At 34.6% G+C, this 15,006-nt stretch overlaps 1 protein-coding gene across 2 annotated transcripts in view; it reads right to left on the bottom strand.

Annotated features, from left to right (window-relative positions):
- Nucleotides 1–15,006, bottom strand: part of fgd1 (FYVE, RhoGEF and PH domain containing 1) — a 43,683-nt gene that overhangs the window by 26,211 nt on the left and 2,466 nt on the right. The gene's annotated exons all lie outside the window — the stretch shown is intronic.

The following is a 15,006-nucleotide window of genomic DNA, read 5'->3' as shown; positions in this document are numbered from 1 at the left end:
AGTTTAAGGAATGTAGTTTAATAAGATGTTAATGTATGTAAGAAATGCATTCATATATGTGTTTCCTAACGAAACTCATGGCCTTGGCATTGCTAGTGTCAGCCTTGAAAAAAGCATTATGGCAATACAGTAATGATATCACATGGAAGGCCTATTATTATGTTCATTTAATATTTACCACAGTATTCAAATTCATGTACTCCAGGTATTTTCCAACAAGAACACTATAGCATAGCACTAAGAAAAAAAAAACTCATCGAGTACCATATAGTATCATTCCTGTAGCTCAATTGGTAGAGCATTGCGCTACCAGGTTGGGGGTTCGATTCCCCGGGAACACATGATAGGTAAAAATTGATAGCCTGAATGCACTGTAAGTCGCTTTGGATAAAAGCGTCTGCTAAATGCATAAATTAATTAATTAATTTATTTAGTATAGTACTTTTATGCAAATACATGCTCTACCAGTTTATCTGCACAAAAACAAGAAAGAAAGAAAGAAATACAATTATATTTTGGACCATTTAAATCACTAAAATCTAAATAAATCTAAATAAAATGTTTATTTAAAAATAGATTTTTCTGTATATGCATGTATTCAAGAATGCAACTCAACAGCACACTTGCAAAAATAATTAGAATTAAATTAAATTAATAAACAAACCAAACCAAAAGAAATATATAGAAAATAATAATAATAATAAAATACAATGCTACTAGCATGTTTTTTGGACAATGTTTTTTAACCACAAATATATAAATAAATCTAAATAAAATATGTATAAAAAATATATATATAACAAAATAATATTGGCTAATAACAAAAAATATGAAATACACACTATATATATATATATATATATATATATATATATATATATATATATATATATATATATATATATATATAAAGAATTTCTACTCTACATCATCTCTCTGCTCTAAAATAATAGGTTGATGTGATTCTTATTAGGATGGCATAATGGAACTGATGCATTATAGAAAAGCACTCAATTAAAAAGGTTACAACAGATCGAGGGGCTGTGACTCATGGAATAACCATCGTATAGTTAAACCATAGGCGTGGGCTCTTTTTAAAAATAGGCATCACAAATGATCAAACACGTTACCCTATCTGTGATCGACATGTACTGACTTCAACTATGAGGAGACAGACAAGCCATTTGTAGGAAATTGAATGAATGAAACCATAATGATAAAACATGGGAGGTAAAGGATAGGAAGTCTCAGCTTTTAGTCAAAAGAGCCAATCACCTATTTTAACTCTGAAACATGAATATGCATTAGCTGAGCCAGCCTGAAATTGTAATGGGACTTAAAGCTTAATTTATGATACCATTGTTGTCAGATATTATTACATTACTGGAGATTTCAGTCTTTAGATAGGAGCTGTAATTAATGCATAAAAAATAACTGGCTTGCATATTTCCAAGGAGTAAGGAAATATGACATGCAGGAAAAAATATTATGTTAAATCATGTGCACGATTTACTAATTTGTTCCCTATTTCGTTCACTCGGTTTTTAAATTGTGAGCAACGATTTCCTAATTCATTCGCTCGTTTTGCTAAATCATGTGCACGATTTAGCAAATCAAGGGAACGCAATAGAAATCGTGTGCATGGTTTAGTACATTGAGGGAATGAATTAGTAAATCGTGCACACAATTTATTTAATTTTTCTTGCATGTCATGGCTCTGTAAAGGTGGCCTACGTCCTTAAAAGAGATTTTGCTTCAACAAATGATGTTAGCACATATTTCATAAATGTAAAGATCAAATGATCTTCAGTCATTTTAGACCAAACATTTAACATTTTGACAATCAAAATGGTAAAGAATGAATTGGAAATACAAAAAATACAAAAATACACAGTAATTTTGGGGGATAGAAATGACAAATCAGCCATATATTTCCTAATATTTATATTTTACAGATAAACATTGTCTAGTACCACGAAATCCCCTCAAAATACAAAATATAATAGAGAAGAATAAATTTTTAAAGAAAATACAGTAAATTAATGTCTGGATTCATTGCATAATACAAAGTCTTTTAAAATTCAAATAAGGCGATTTCACTTTAACTATGGAAATGTTTTATAACTTTCTGTTAAATGGTTTGCTTAAAAAGTGTGCTTGCAGTATATTTATTTCAAATAATATTTCTATTTTGCTATATTAAAGATGTATAATGCCCAAAGTCTTCAGGAAGCTTGAGGGTTTGTGAAATTTTGGCTGCCGTACATCCAGTAAAGTAAATAAGTGCAATGATTCAGCAAATGCTTCTGGTGTTGACAAACCACTGCAGATCATCCAGATGGGTTTCAAGCCGGATTAATGTAGTGTTTAGGACATCGAGATGAGCCTGAGAACACAATAATGAAGTCTGACACAGAATACAAAAGTGTGTCACACAAATTTTTCTGCAGCAGTGACATCAAGTAAAGAATCGTGCCTGGATGATCTCTGAGGTCACACAATTTACACCCAGCTGCTTCCCTCCGGACACATCATGCTATAGCGTGCATCTAGGATCATTTGTGATGGTGTAAGTCTGTGCTGCTGTCAAAGGTCTGAATAATCCTCTCGCACAGAGAATGACTAGATTAGGTGGCACGGGTTTGCCCCATCTCTCCCTCCGTTTTTCTTTCATTTTCCTCACCCCTGCTGGGTCGGCAGTGCTGTTGCTCTCTCAGACCCTGGCACAGGTATTAGGCTTTAAATGGAGAGATTTACCCCCCTGATTTCCCTAGAGAGAAGGCCATCTGCCTACTGTCACACGGCCCATTATTGTGAGTTCAACACAGAGCGCATGCTCACTGACAGCATCCCAAGGCTAAATGCCACAGGCCAGTGACTCACGTGTGCGCTTAGACACACACCGGCAAACAGCATTCATATTTTCTACATAGATGAATAATAAATAAATAAATGTGAGTGGCCCTTGGAAATATAAAGTAAAAAAAACCTTAATACAAACAAACATTGAAAAGACAAAACTAATAATAATTAAAAAAAATATATATATATATAAATAGATGTACGCATATAAAAATAGATGTACATACTGGTAAAATAACGTATAGTCTGAAAATACTGTTTGTCACTTTGGATAAAAGCGTCTGTAAATGCATAAATGTAAATATAAGCGGCCTCTGAAATAAACAAAAAAAAAAAACATCTATTTATGTATGCATGAATGTATGTAATTATTGTATTTGTGAGAGGTCCTTGGGGAAAAAACAAGTAAACACATTTTCTTAAAACAAAATCTAAATAAATTAATTTAAAAATAAATAAGATAGATAGATAGATAGATAGATAGATAGATAGATAGATAGATAGATATCTCTGGGAACTGGATGAGCTATGTATAAATTCCCAGTGTTAAATTATTAAAATGATCTCCAGAGGTACAATCATCGCCATGTGTTTACCTCAAGGACATAAAACCCTAACAACAGCTCCTCTGGATGAATGTAAGAGTTAGTAGAAGAGTTCACTGGTCTTTTGATAGTAACAGAAGGGATGAACTAAGGGTTAATGGGGTTGACCTTCACTCTCTGCATTCAGTGCACTTTTATTGGTCTCCAGATAAATACACAAAGCACCTTAGTGGAATTAACAACACAAACTCAACACATGAGGCTCATGTAGAATGAATTTCAAGTACTGCATCATTACATAAAAAACGTATTTGCATTGTTTTCTTTGTTGTTACCGACAATTGGTGAAAGTTTCATGTCAAAAGCACCTTTAGAAACATATTTACTGTGAAAAACTGTGACATGCTTAATACTTATTTCATCCGCTGTACATACATATTTTCTTATATATATATATATATATATATATATATATATATATATATATATATATATACAAACGGAAGATCAATTGAAGTGCTTTGCATTATAAAATACACATGCACATCAAAAAAAGTAGTGTGCAAAAAGCTATTTGTGAACACAGCCACAGTGAAGTACAGGAAGTGGAAGTGTATGTGTGGATTATGGCTGGCTGTTGTTGTACTGTACTGGAGCTGGTGTGAGTGCTGTACTGTAGGGCCGAATGAGGCCTTGAGAGTCTCAGCTGTTTGCTTGCTGACATGTCGAACTCACTCCCAGAGGGCTGGATTTGTTACGCCCCCTTTAACAGATGTCAAACAACACTCTCAGATAGAGGGGGCTGGTCGTCTTGCTCACTTGTGAGAACACGTGATTTTAAAAACATGATTAATAATATCCGGTCCATTTAAAAAGACAAGTCTCAGCTGACTTTCAAGTGACTGTGAATATAATCTGCAACCAGCATTTACAATGCAACTTCGTTTTGAGCATCCTACTAATGTGAACTGCAGTTAAAGTTCACCCAAATTCTGTAAATTCATGCTGTTACAAACCTGTATGGGTTTCTTTTTTCTGTTGAACCCAAAAGAAGATACAGATATAGTTACTGGTAGCCAGTGTCTTTCATAATATTTTTTTCTCACACTATGGAAGTCAATGGCTACCAGCAACTGTTCATTCGATAACATTCTTCAAATGTTCTTTTGTGCTCAACAGAAGGAAGAAAGTCAGGTTTGGAAGATAACTAAATGATGACAGTATTTTAATTATAGGGTGAACTATCCCTTTAAATAAGTACTATAATGCTATACCTGTGAACTACAGTCTTCCCTAAACCAAACCTGCAGAATGTGTCTCACTCTGGGATTGAAGCAGGAAGACCTTCAGAACTGGTGCAAGAGGTGTAAAAGATTGATGATGCCATTGATTTTTACTGTGAGTAGCTTCACTTATCTCTTCCAAAGAAAGAGAATCCTTCTTGTTTCGGGTTACAGCATTCCAGGCTTCTGTTTCTGTTCTGATACTATGGTATGTATAGATGAGCTTCTCTGAGGAATGCAATGCTTTGTTCAGCTCAGACTGTGCTGGAATGTGGGTTCAGTGTTCTTTGACTTTGGTATTTGAGTCTGAGACTCATAATGGAAGTCTTAAAGTCATGGAGCCAAGAGGCTGAAAGTAGTATACGAACATTTTAACATATTTAAATGTTTATGAAAAGATGTCTCGTATGCTAACCAAAGCAGAATTTTCAGCTGATCTGTCACATGATCTTCAGAAATCATTCTAATATGCTGCTCAAGAAACATTTCTGATTATTACAAATTTCGAACATTTTTAATATTTTTATAGACACTGAGATATATATATAAGTTTGAAAGAGCAGCATTTATTTTAAAATTATAATTTCTCTGAAACTCTTTAAATATCTTTACTTCCAATTTTGATCAGTTCAATTCATCTTACTGAAAAAAAGTTTTAATTTCTAAAAATAGAAAATAAAAACTGTTCCACATGTTGAAAATTAGGGTTTTTTTACATTGAATTACCATGTTGACTCATCATAATTAACTAATAGAAATGTAACTCAATTGAGCAGCTCAAATAAAACTTATTTGGTACTAACTAGTAACAGCGCATATTATAAATTTAATGTTCTGGCTTATGAGCAAAACTGCACCTGACCTCAAATCAAACCTCCAAACCTCCCAATAATATTATGGATATTTTTCTAAATCTTCAGATATTAGAACACTAAACATGTACAAGACTTCCTTTTCCCTCATTCTTCCCAAAAACCCATAAAACAGCATTTGATTTTGATATAATTTTACATATTTTAACTGGGACAAAATGTTAAAGAATTGTGTAGCATTAGCTAATTTTAATAAAGAAAACTGTACAAGCAGCAAAGTTGACTTTATGATGGATTCAAATCCCAGTGAATGCATGAACTGATCAAATGAAGATCTTAAATGCAATGCTTTGGATAAAAGCATCTGCCAAATGCATGAATGTAAATACATCATTTTGACATAAAACTTAGCACTGAATCAAACCTGACTAGAAATTAATTTTGTTCTTATCATGAATAAAAGCTATGGATCAGTGAGCATCATGAATATCGACTATATCATATGGTTTTGTCATTTTCACATTGACACCAGTGTGCACGTGGACTTGGTCGCTGACCGTTGCTGAAAAAATTCATAAAATGCTACACGTATAGGAAAATCCATGAAGCACTGCATGCGTTTCTCTCATTCCTTCACTGCTGAAAAAGAAAAAACTTGGTTAAGAGGTCACATGTTTTATTTTGTCTGCGTCTCTCATCACATTTTCAGCTGTGGAGAAGCAGAGACCGAAGACACCCCCCCCCCACACCCCAGACACACATTCGTCTCTCTCGTGAGCTGTCTAATCAGCTCGTGATTTTGAGAGTCATCCCTCTACTTATCAAGCCCTCCCGGTTCACTTGAGCAGATTAAAGCGTCCAGGATTTAAGCGAGTGGGTTAAAGCTCCCTCTCGAGCGATTAGAGCTTCCGCTCTCTCTTTCTCCTGCCACGTTGTCCGTGGTTTCAAACGGCAGCACGGCATTCCCACACGCTGACACACTGACACAATGTCTCTGCTTTCCCTTCCTTTTCCCTCGTCCTGTCCTCAGTCCACAGCCACAGCAACAGACAGCATTTTAGCTCACATCTTTGCTCAAAGACTTGGCCACACACTGCCATTTCCATTTTTACAAACACACACACACACACACACACGATCTGCAGCCTTTTTTGTTCAAGGGTGTTTCTTCAACTATGGGCACTAGTGGCCAAAAAAGTGGACCAAAAACGTATTTAATTTGTAAACTAACAGCAGACAAACTGTGCATCAGTAGAAGACTATCTTTTAATAAAAACTAAAAAAATTAAATGATGAAATAAAATGAATAAATAAATATTATTTTTAACCAAGAAAATTTAATTTTCATAACATCTCTAATGATGCTTTTGCTTAATAACATTCTATGGTGCAAATGTCAATTTTTTTGCAATAAACTTCTTTGTCTATTAGCTAAAGTGAATCTATTCAGTGGAAAAAAATATTTTCACACAATTTATTACATGTTATCATAGAAATATTAAATGTAAAAACAGAATGCTTGGTACACAAATGGCACTTGAAAAACTGAAAATATATTTATAAAATTTGTTTAAAAAAAAAACAAAATTGGACGTTTAAGATATGAAATATGGGACAAGGCTTGTTTTAATAGAAAAATTTGTCTTTAGAGAATAAGGAATATGTTTGATGTGATCTTTATAAAACTACAAAGTCATAAAATACATTGTTTTTTTAATAAACAATGGAAACAAATTATAAAAATAAAATATTTTAAAGCAATACAACAATCCATGGATGATAAATAATATATTGTACTATTAAAATAAATACATAAATTAAAAAGGAAATAAATAATATTTTTACTTTTTAAAAAGTATTTAAAATTATACAATAAAAAAAATTTAAAAGCAGAGTTTTTTTTAATAATAATAAAAATAATTATTTGATTCGATTTTATTAAGGTATTTATAAAAAAAAAATAACAGGATATAAAAATGCAACTAGTCACTCTTCACGATAAAGTGCTTGTTTGCCTTAGCATAGCAGTACTTACTGTTTCCCTGTTAGCAAAGGTCTTGGTTGATAAAATTTTCTTTAGCATTTAAACAAATGTAATAAATGTAAAAAGCAGCCACACGGTGCTAGTGTTTTTCACTGAATTAAGGAAGGAAGCAAAGAGAAAGAGAAGGTGAGAGAACAGCAATAGCACCTCGCACTGTCTGTCACCATGTCACTTTGTTCACAGCTAGCTAACACTCACACAGTACCTGCTAAAGACGACACTGCGATTCATCACATCCGCTTCAGGCTTGCAGACGCTTGACTAACCCAGGCTTTACATGCAGTACTATACAGCTCTGATGGTAACCTCGATTTCACTGGGAAAATATAAAAAAGCATGCCCTTAGGGGTCTGAGTATAGAGGACATGTGGTTTAGGAGAAACATAGGGGTCAGAGGTCAAGTGTCTTGCTCAAGGGTAAATCCTGGTTCTCATGGTGTTGGGGGTGGTCTAACTAAACAAGCTTGATCTTGTGCAGGATTTGGTGAAGCCGACGGCTCTCATGAACAGTCCCTGCCTGCTACGTCACATCATGGCCATGTCCCTTCAGTTCTCCTCCGTCAGCCCGGGCCAAGCCTCTGAGGTTTCTATTTATACTCATGAGTGGTGGATGTGTGACCGAAATGCCTGTCAATGCTCTTTGATAGCTATATATTCTCATCTTTTAACTGTCTACCTTCCACTATGCTGTTTTATGAAACTATGGACCTTTTGGAAACTCAACAGAAGTGGAAGTTATATCAATATTATTAGTAGCAGTGTTTGCTAAAAAGCAATTCAAGATATGTATGAGTATATTTCTTCATATTTAGAGAAATTGAGTATTACATCACATGTTAACAAATGAATCCTCTACAGTGAATGGGTGCCATCAGAATGAGAATCCAAACATCTTAGTAATACACAAACTACTCAGTCCATCAGTTTATGTCTTACGAAGAGAAAATCTCCATGTTTGTAAGAAACAAATTCATCAAGATATTTTTTAACTTCAAACAGTTACTAAAATACAAGTCCTCAATCCATAATACCATATTATTACATATTAGTGAAAAAGTGGTCTTGTCTGAATCAGGAGAGAAATATGCACAGATCAAGCACCGTTTACTGTCCAAAATGATTCTAAACAAATACGTTTGTGGATTTTGAAATGAGAGGACAACGAGGGATGGAATTTTCAATGGCGGAACTTGTGTTATTATGGATTATGGACTCTCCAGCAATGCATAGTTGAAAGTTAAAAACATCTTAATGATGATTTGTTTCTTACAAGCACATATCTTTTCACTTCAAATTAAAAGATGGACTGGAGTCATGTGGATAACTTGTGATGTTTTTATCAGCTGCTTGGACTCTCGCTCTGACGGCACCCATTCACTGCAAAGCATCCATTGGTGAGAAAGTGATGTAATGCTACATTTCAAACTCATCTACATCTTAGAAGGCCTGAGAGCAAGTACTTTTAAAGATAGTTTTCATTTTTTGATAAGTTATGTACATCATATTACTATTACTTGTACACAACTAATATTAACAAACAGAACTTTTTCAAATCCCAAGTATTAAACTTTGTTGCATGTATTTTTCTTTGTGGAAATGATTTCTCTGAAACACCTGAAATAGTTCAATCCTAAAGCAACAATAAATGCTAAAAAAGGAATTTTCCAACTCCGTTTAGGTTTATTTCATAACCTCCACAGCACGAAATATGGTCGTAATTAGAGTCAAAAATGGAAATATGCAAAAACCAATAGAAAAAGACTTTTATGGGATCCTAATGAGAATCAGAACAGTAAAGCTTCATCAACACAGCTCCCAGTTGCTCCATTGACTCCACTGTTTATTTCCCCAAAAGGCTCCAAATCGCATTACCCTACAACAATAAAGCAAGACCGTGTCGAAATATTACACAGGGCTGATAAATCAACATGCTAAAGTGAAATTGTAATCAGATGAACTCTCTGCTGGCACTGCCTTTCCTTTTGCATTTGCAATTTCAGACCATTTAATAAAAATTAACTAGGAATTGTTATGTTTCCAATAGCAGCAAATCAGCCAATTAGAATGATTTCTGAAGGATCATGTGACACTGAAGACTAAAATACATTCAAATACACCAAAGTTTATGGGTTTGCTCAGTTCTTTAACACGGAATACTAATTACTGTGTAGCGCTAACAGACAGATGACCTTCAGACCCACACATTTATGCATCAAAGTGTGCAAACATACAATTTTCAAAATTCATAATATTGGAAATGAAGACACTCATTCAGAATGGAAACAACCACCTCAGAGTAATCTAATCTCTCCACCAGATGGCTTTTATATGAGCATGTGGGCGTTTAGAAACGTCTTAAAGCGTACGTCTGCCGAATTGAAGGCATAGCTGTGCTTCCCATTGTTCCAGAGGCTGAGGTCCGCAAAGCATTTATGAAGGCCAGGATTTAGGTTTTCACATTTCTATCTGATCAAATTTCTCTCTATCACTGATCCTGCCAAAACGAATCAGAACTTTTATAGAGAAGCTTGAAAAGCAATATAAGAGTTTATATAAGATTTATCCTTCAGGTTCTGCATTGCGTAGGTTGCAAATAGCAATATTACAGAAAGTCTGACTTGAGTGAGCACAGGAATGTGTTACTCGGCAATGAAGATGATATTATCAGAGGAGGACAATAGAAACTGTCTACTTTTTCAATGACCTTGAACCCTGCAGGATTTTTTCCATTCATTTTCTCCACTGGACCTTTTTTTCAGCTCTAAAGGGGTCATGAACTGATAAATCTACATCTAAAAATGTTTATAAATAAATATAAATTACCCTTGGTCATGATATATAAGAGGTCACCGTACTATAAAAACAATCTGTATGTTTCAAAACTCAGACCTTTCTCATTAGTCTAAAAACAGCATATATTGAAGCCAATCTGCCAACATCACTTTGTGATGTAATAGTGTGGATAAGCCCCGCCTCCTCAGGTCATCAACCCCCTGCTTCTACATCACTGCCTGTTTAGCCCCGCCCACCGATTCACACATATAATAGTAAATAATGCAGGTCTATGTAGAAACCAAACAATAAACTTTATTTGTAATAAAGTGCTCATTTACTTCCGCCAAGCATATCCAGTACAGAAAATTGCATATTACTTCCAAATTATATTTTTTGTTCAAAAAATCTTGATAGTGTTATAAGTGGACCCCGGAGATAAGTACAAAATAAAAAACAAATGCAGTTCATGACCCCTTTAAACAAACCGAGATGAATCACAACATTACAAATTTTAAATAAATAAAAAATAATCTGAAAAACTAAGGCACAAAACCATGAAACACTGTCAAGTGACATAAGAAGCTAATAAAATATATAATATGCAATTTTGTTAACTACATATACTGCAAGCATAATTTAACACTTTGTTGCATTTAGATATGCTTAACTACATACACGATCAAATGTTTGAAATAATTTAAAAAAATTCTGTCGGTTTCTTTTGTTCATCAGAGCTGCATTTGTTTGATCAAAAATAGTTAATAGTAAAAGTAATAATGTTAAATTTTTTATTTGAATATGTTTCAAATATATATATTTTAGCCTATGAATACATGTTATGAATAATCTTTTTTTATTGAGCACCAAATCAGAGTTCTTTCTGAAGGATCATGTGAAGACTGGAGTAATGATGCTGAAAATTCAGCTTTGATCACAGGAATAAATTACATTTTAAAATATGTTCAAACGGAAAACACTTATTTTTAATTGCAATAATATTTCACAATTTTTACTGTATTTTCAGTCAGATAAACCCTTCTTCCAAAAACATTAAAAGGTCCTAATTATTCCAAACTCTATAGTGTAAGTTGTTTGGGAGTGTGACTCAATTATCAGCAGTGCATCATGGGAATAGGCGGTCGCTTTTTTTTTTTTTTGCGTAATTCATCACACTTACTTGTGGTTTGCATATAAACATCTAACATGCTGGGATTGGGTGGTAGGTCAGTCTGAAAAGGTTTGTGTTACAGTTTAAAATAATTTTCTCGGAGAAGCAAACCAGTGGAATCTTTACTTCCGGAGGCCGGCTGTTGTGCTCTATCGCACAGCAATCAAACTAGGATGAGTTAAAGTAAACATAATGTATTATCCGTTCTCAGTGTTTATAAAATAAACCAAGAGGCTCATGGGTAAGGCTCTGTTTTGCATACAAGGCTTCTTTAGGGTTTAGAGAGCGATTACAGAGTCGGTTTCCTTCATTCCCAACCTATATATGGATACCTCTCGAGGGCTGTTTCTTTAACGGCGCTCTGGAGGTTTACAAGGAGTTTGACTCATTCACACAAGTGTAATTCTCCACAGAGCGCCAGGCCGAGCAGCCAGACAGACTTCCTACTCATCTACCGAGTTGGCCGTTGACCAATGAGAACTGCTGCGCTTTCACGCTGTCGTAATAACAGCACTTCAGCCACTCTGAACCATCAGAAGTGAACGAGCTGGAGTTTTCTCACTCACAGCTACTCGTGATAACTGTCTGGGAGGAGATACGATTGTCTTCCAAAACTATGTGACAATGATCATTGGAGTTGTGGGGCTGATCGTACTCGGGCTGCGTTACGCAGATACACACCCTTTTAAGAATAGACAGATCCAAGTTTTTGCAACACGTTCTTCCCTCACATTCCAACATTTTCCATCGAAACTCCTTCATCCAAGACAAACAGCAAAGAGACAGAAAACAAGGTGTGAAATATGGCTTCTGCCATTATTTCTACAACAGGATCATGTGTTCTTAAAATGAAGACAAGCTCAAGTTTCCACTGAGGTCGTCCTGTACTGTGGTTAAATCATGGTGCAGTAATGGTATGAAATGATAATTCCACCATAATACTGAATTATCATCATATTCATTGGGGTCACATTTGGGGCCAGTAAGTTGTTTTTTTTAATTAATACTTACAATAATACTTTTGTTCAGCAAGGATGCATTACATTTATTATGTTACAAAAGATTTGCATTTCAAATAAATGTGGTTCTTTAGTTTTAAACGTTCTATTCATTAAAGAATCCAGAAAACGTTTTTTTTTTTATTATTATTAAATAATTGCAGTCTTGGTGAACACACAAGACTTTTTAAAAACAAAAATTCCTGACACAAAACATTTAATTTAATAATAAAATTTAGATTAATAAAATAAATGCAAAAAATGCACATGAAACTTAATTCTCTTTTAAATTGCAAATCTATTAACAGATGCTTGAAGAGCATTCAAACACATTTGATACAGCTGTTATATTGATTATACCAGATCCAAGTGAGTTTAGGGCAATGAATGGACAAAAACTCGATGACCCCATCTGTGACAGTCACATGCAATGAGGATAAAAATGTTTCAAAATAACAGCAGATTAAAACACCCACATGCTATTTTTATGGGTGAAAATGGAAACTGATCCCGTTCACAAGTCTTAAGTGAGATAATTACGCTGCTCTCGTGTTAAATCAGCCACAGCCAGTGCTATTTCTACTCCAACTTCATTCTTTTTTCTTTAACCTCAACATCATGTTATTTATGATGTGCTGGGGTACACTCATTTGACTGAATTACACAGACTGATATCATCATACATTGCAGAAGAACAGCTATTTAAGCCACACAATTCATATGCAAATATTACAGCACCACAGTTTAAAGTCACCATGAAATCAAAATTGACAACAGAGAAGAAAAGACAAATGCAACTTCTGTTTAGCCTATTGCTGACTTAAATGCTTGGGGCTTTCTATAATTTAGGGTACATTTCATGTCCATTGATGATAATTGTATTTACTAACAATTTTCTTCATATATATCATATTTTTTATCAATTAAGACAATACAATAATCTCACATATATTTTGTGCATGATGTCATTCAGTTTACTTGAAATTGCAATTAAATATTTTGCAATGTCTGCTTGTTTATTTGAGTGAGTCTTGTTAAAATATAGAATTTCTACAATCTAAATACCTCTATGAAAATGTTTCATTTTAGTCTTTCAAACAAGAAAACATTTTATTTAATTAAAGCCCACGGAAATTCTGTAAACATCCCCTGAAAACATTATTATTTCAGCTGTGGTCATTTTGAGCACAATGAGTATATTAATTTCCCCTGGGTAAATAAATTGATACGGTTTGCAATATTTTTATGGTTTAAATTCAAACAAATATTAAAATTTGAGGTTAACCTGAATAATAACATAACATTTGGTAGCCATTGACTTGCATATGATTTTTGTCAAGTCAATGGCTACTAGCAAATGTTTGCTTGCCAACTATCTTCTTTTTGTGTTCAACACAGAAAGAAAATAAGATCTTGAACAACCCGAGTGTGAGAAATTGACAGAACTTTAATTTTGGGGGTGAACTATCCCTTTAAAACCACCATACGGACCTGTGAACAACTTGATTTTCATCACAGGAGATCTTTCAGGGTAATAGATTGAGCAAATGCCACGAGTTATTAAAGAAGACCTTCACCGAGTCTGACTCTCCGTGTTTGGCCTTCCAGTGCATCAAACACCTCTGACACGTTTCTAAAAAAGCCGCTAGCGAGTTGGTGGTCAGCACAGATGCGACCCACTGAACTGAACTGAACTCCAGAAGCATTTAATTGGATTTCACAGTGCTGAGCTTGAGTAAATATCTCAAAAAACCGACAGACCCTCAAGTAAACACACACTTGAGTACAAACAATGCAGCGTAGCACCAACAAAAAAAAACCCTGGACAGGCTTCAAGGTCTCCACTGTATAGCCTTATCAGCAAATGTGCAATAGAGCATGTGAATATCATTACATGCAAAACAAACATCTGACGAACTGCATCGCCAAAACATGTTTATCTACATACATTACTGTGACTGCTGCAAACTGGAAAATATTGCACTGTATTATCAAGATACACACTGCATGCTCTTTATACAGGAATTTAAATGGGAATCACATGAAAATGTCACTCTGAACGTAGGGCATTGATTTAGTGGCACGCCGTCCTCTGAGACAAACGTGCGGTGGCAGGATAATACATTATGCCACTTTGACTGATGACCTCGTCTTCAGACACATCCATTCAGAGCACAGTTGCTTCTGTGCTGTGAAGGATAACTAAGATGAATGCTGATTTCTTTTGGTAATCATTTAAAAGAGCTTGGCCTGCCCTTAATATAGTTTAAGGGTGATTTTTCTGGGACTCCGTTGTACAAGCGCCTAGACAATATGTTACACAAGGACTGGAGTGGTGGTATTTTTCTAGACATCCGGAGTCAAAGCTCGCTCTCAGAGAGGAAAACATCAAGCATTTCAAGTATTCAACATCTATGTCTACGTTTACATCAACACATGTGTGTTAATTTCAGGTTTTATCCAAAGCAGTTTACAGGGTCACAATGCATGCACATTTACTCCATGTACACATTACTTATG

The sequence above is a fragment of the Carassius gibelio genome, chromosome B8 (assembly GCF_023724105.1).
Source record: "Carassius gibelio isolate Cgi1373 ecotype wild population from Czech Republic chromosome B8, carGib1.2-hapl.c, whole genome shotgun sequence".
Classification (NCBI taxonomy): Eukaryota; Metazoa; Chordata; class Actinopteri; order Cypriniformes; family Cyprinidae; genus Carassius; species Carassius gibelio.
The sequence above is the reverse complement of the archived record's forward strand: the minus strand, read 5'-3'. Positions and strand labels throughout refer to the sequence as shown.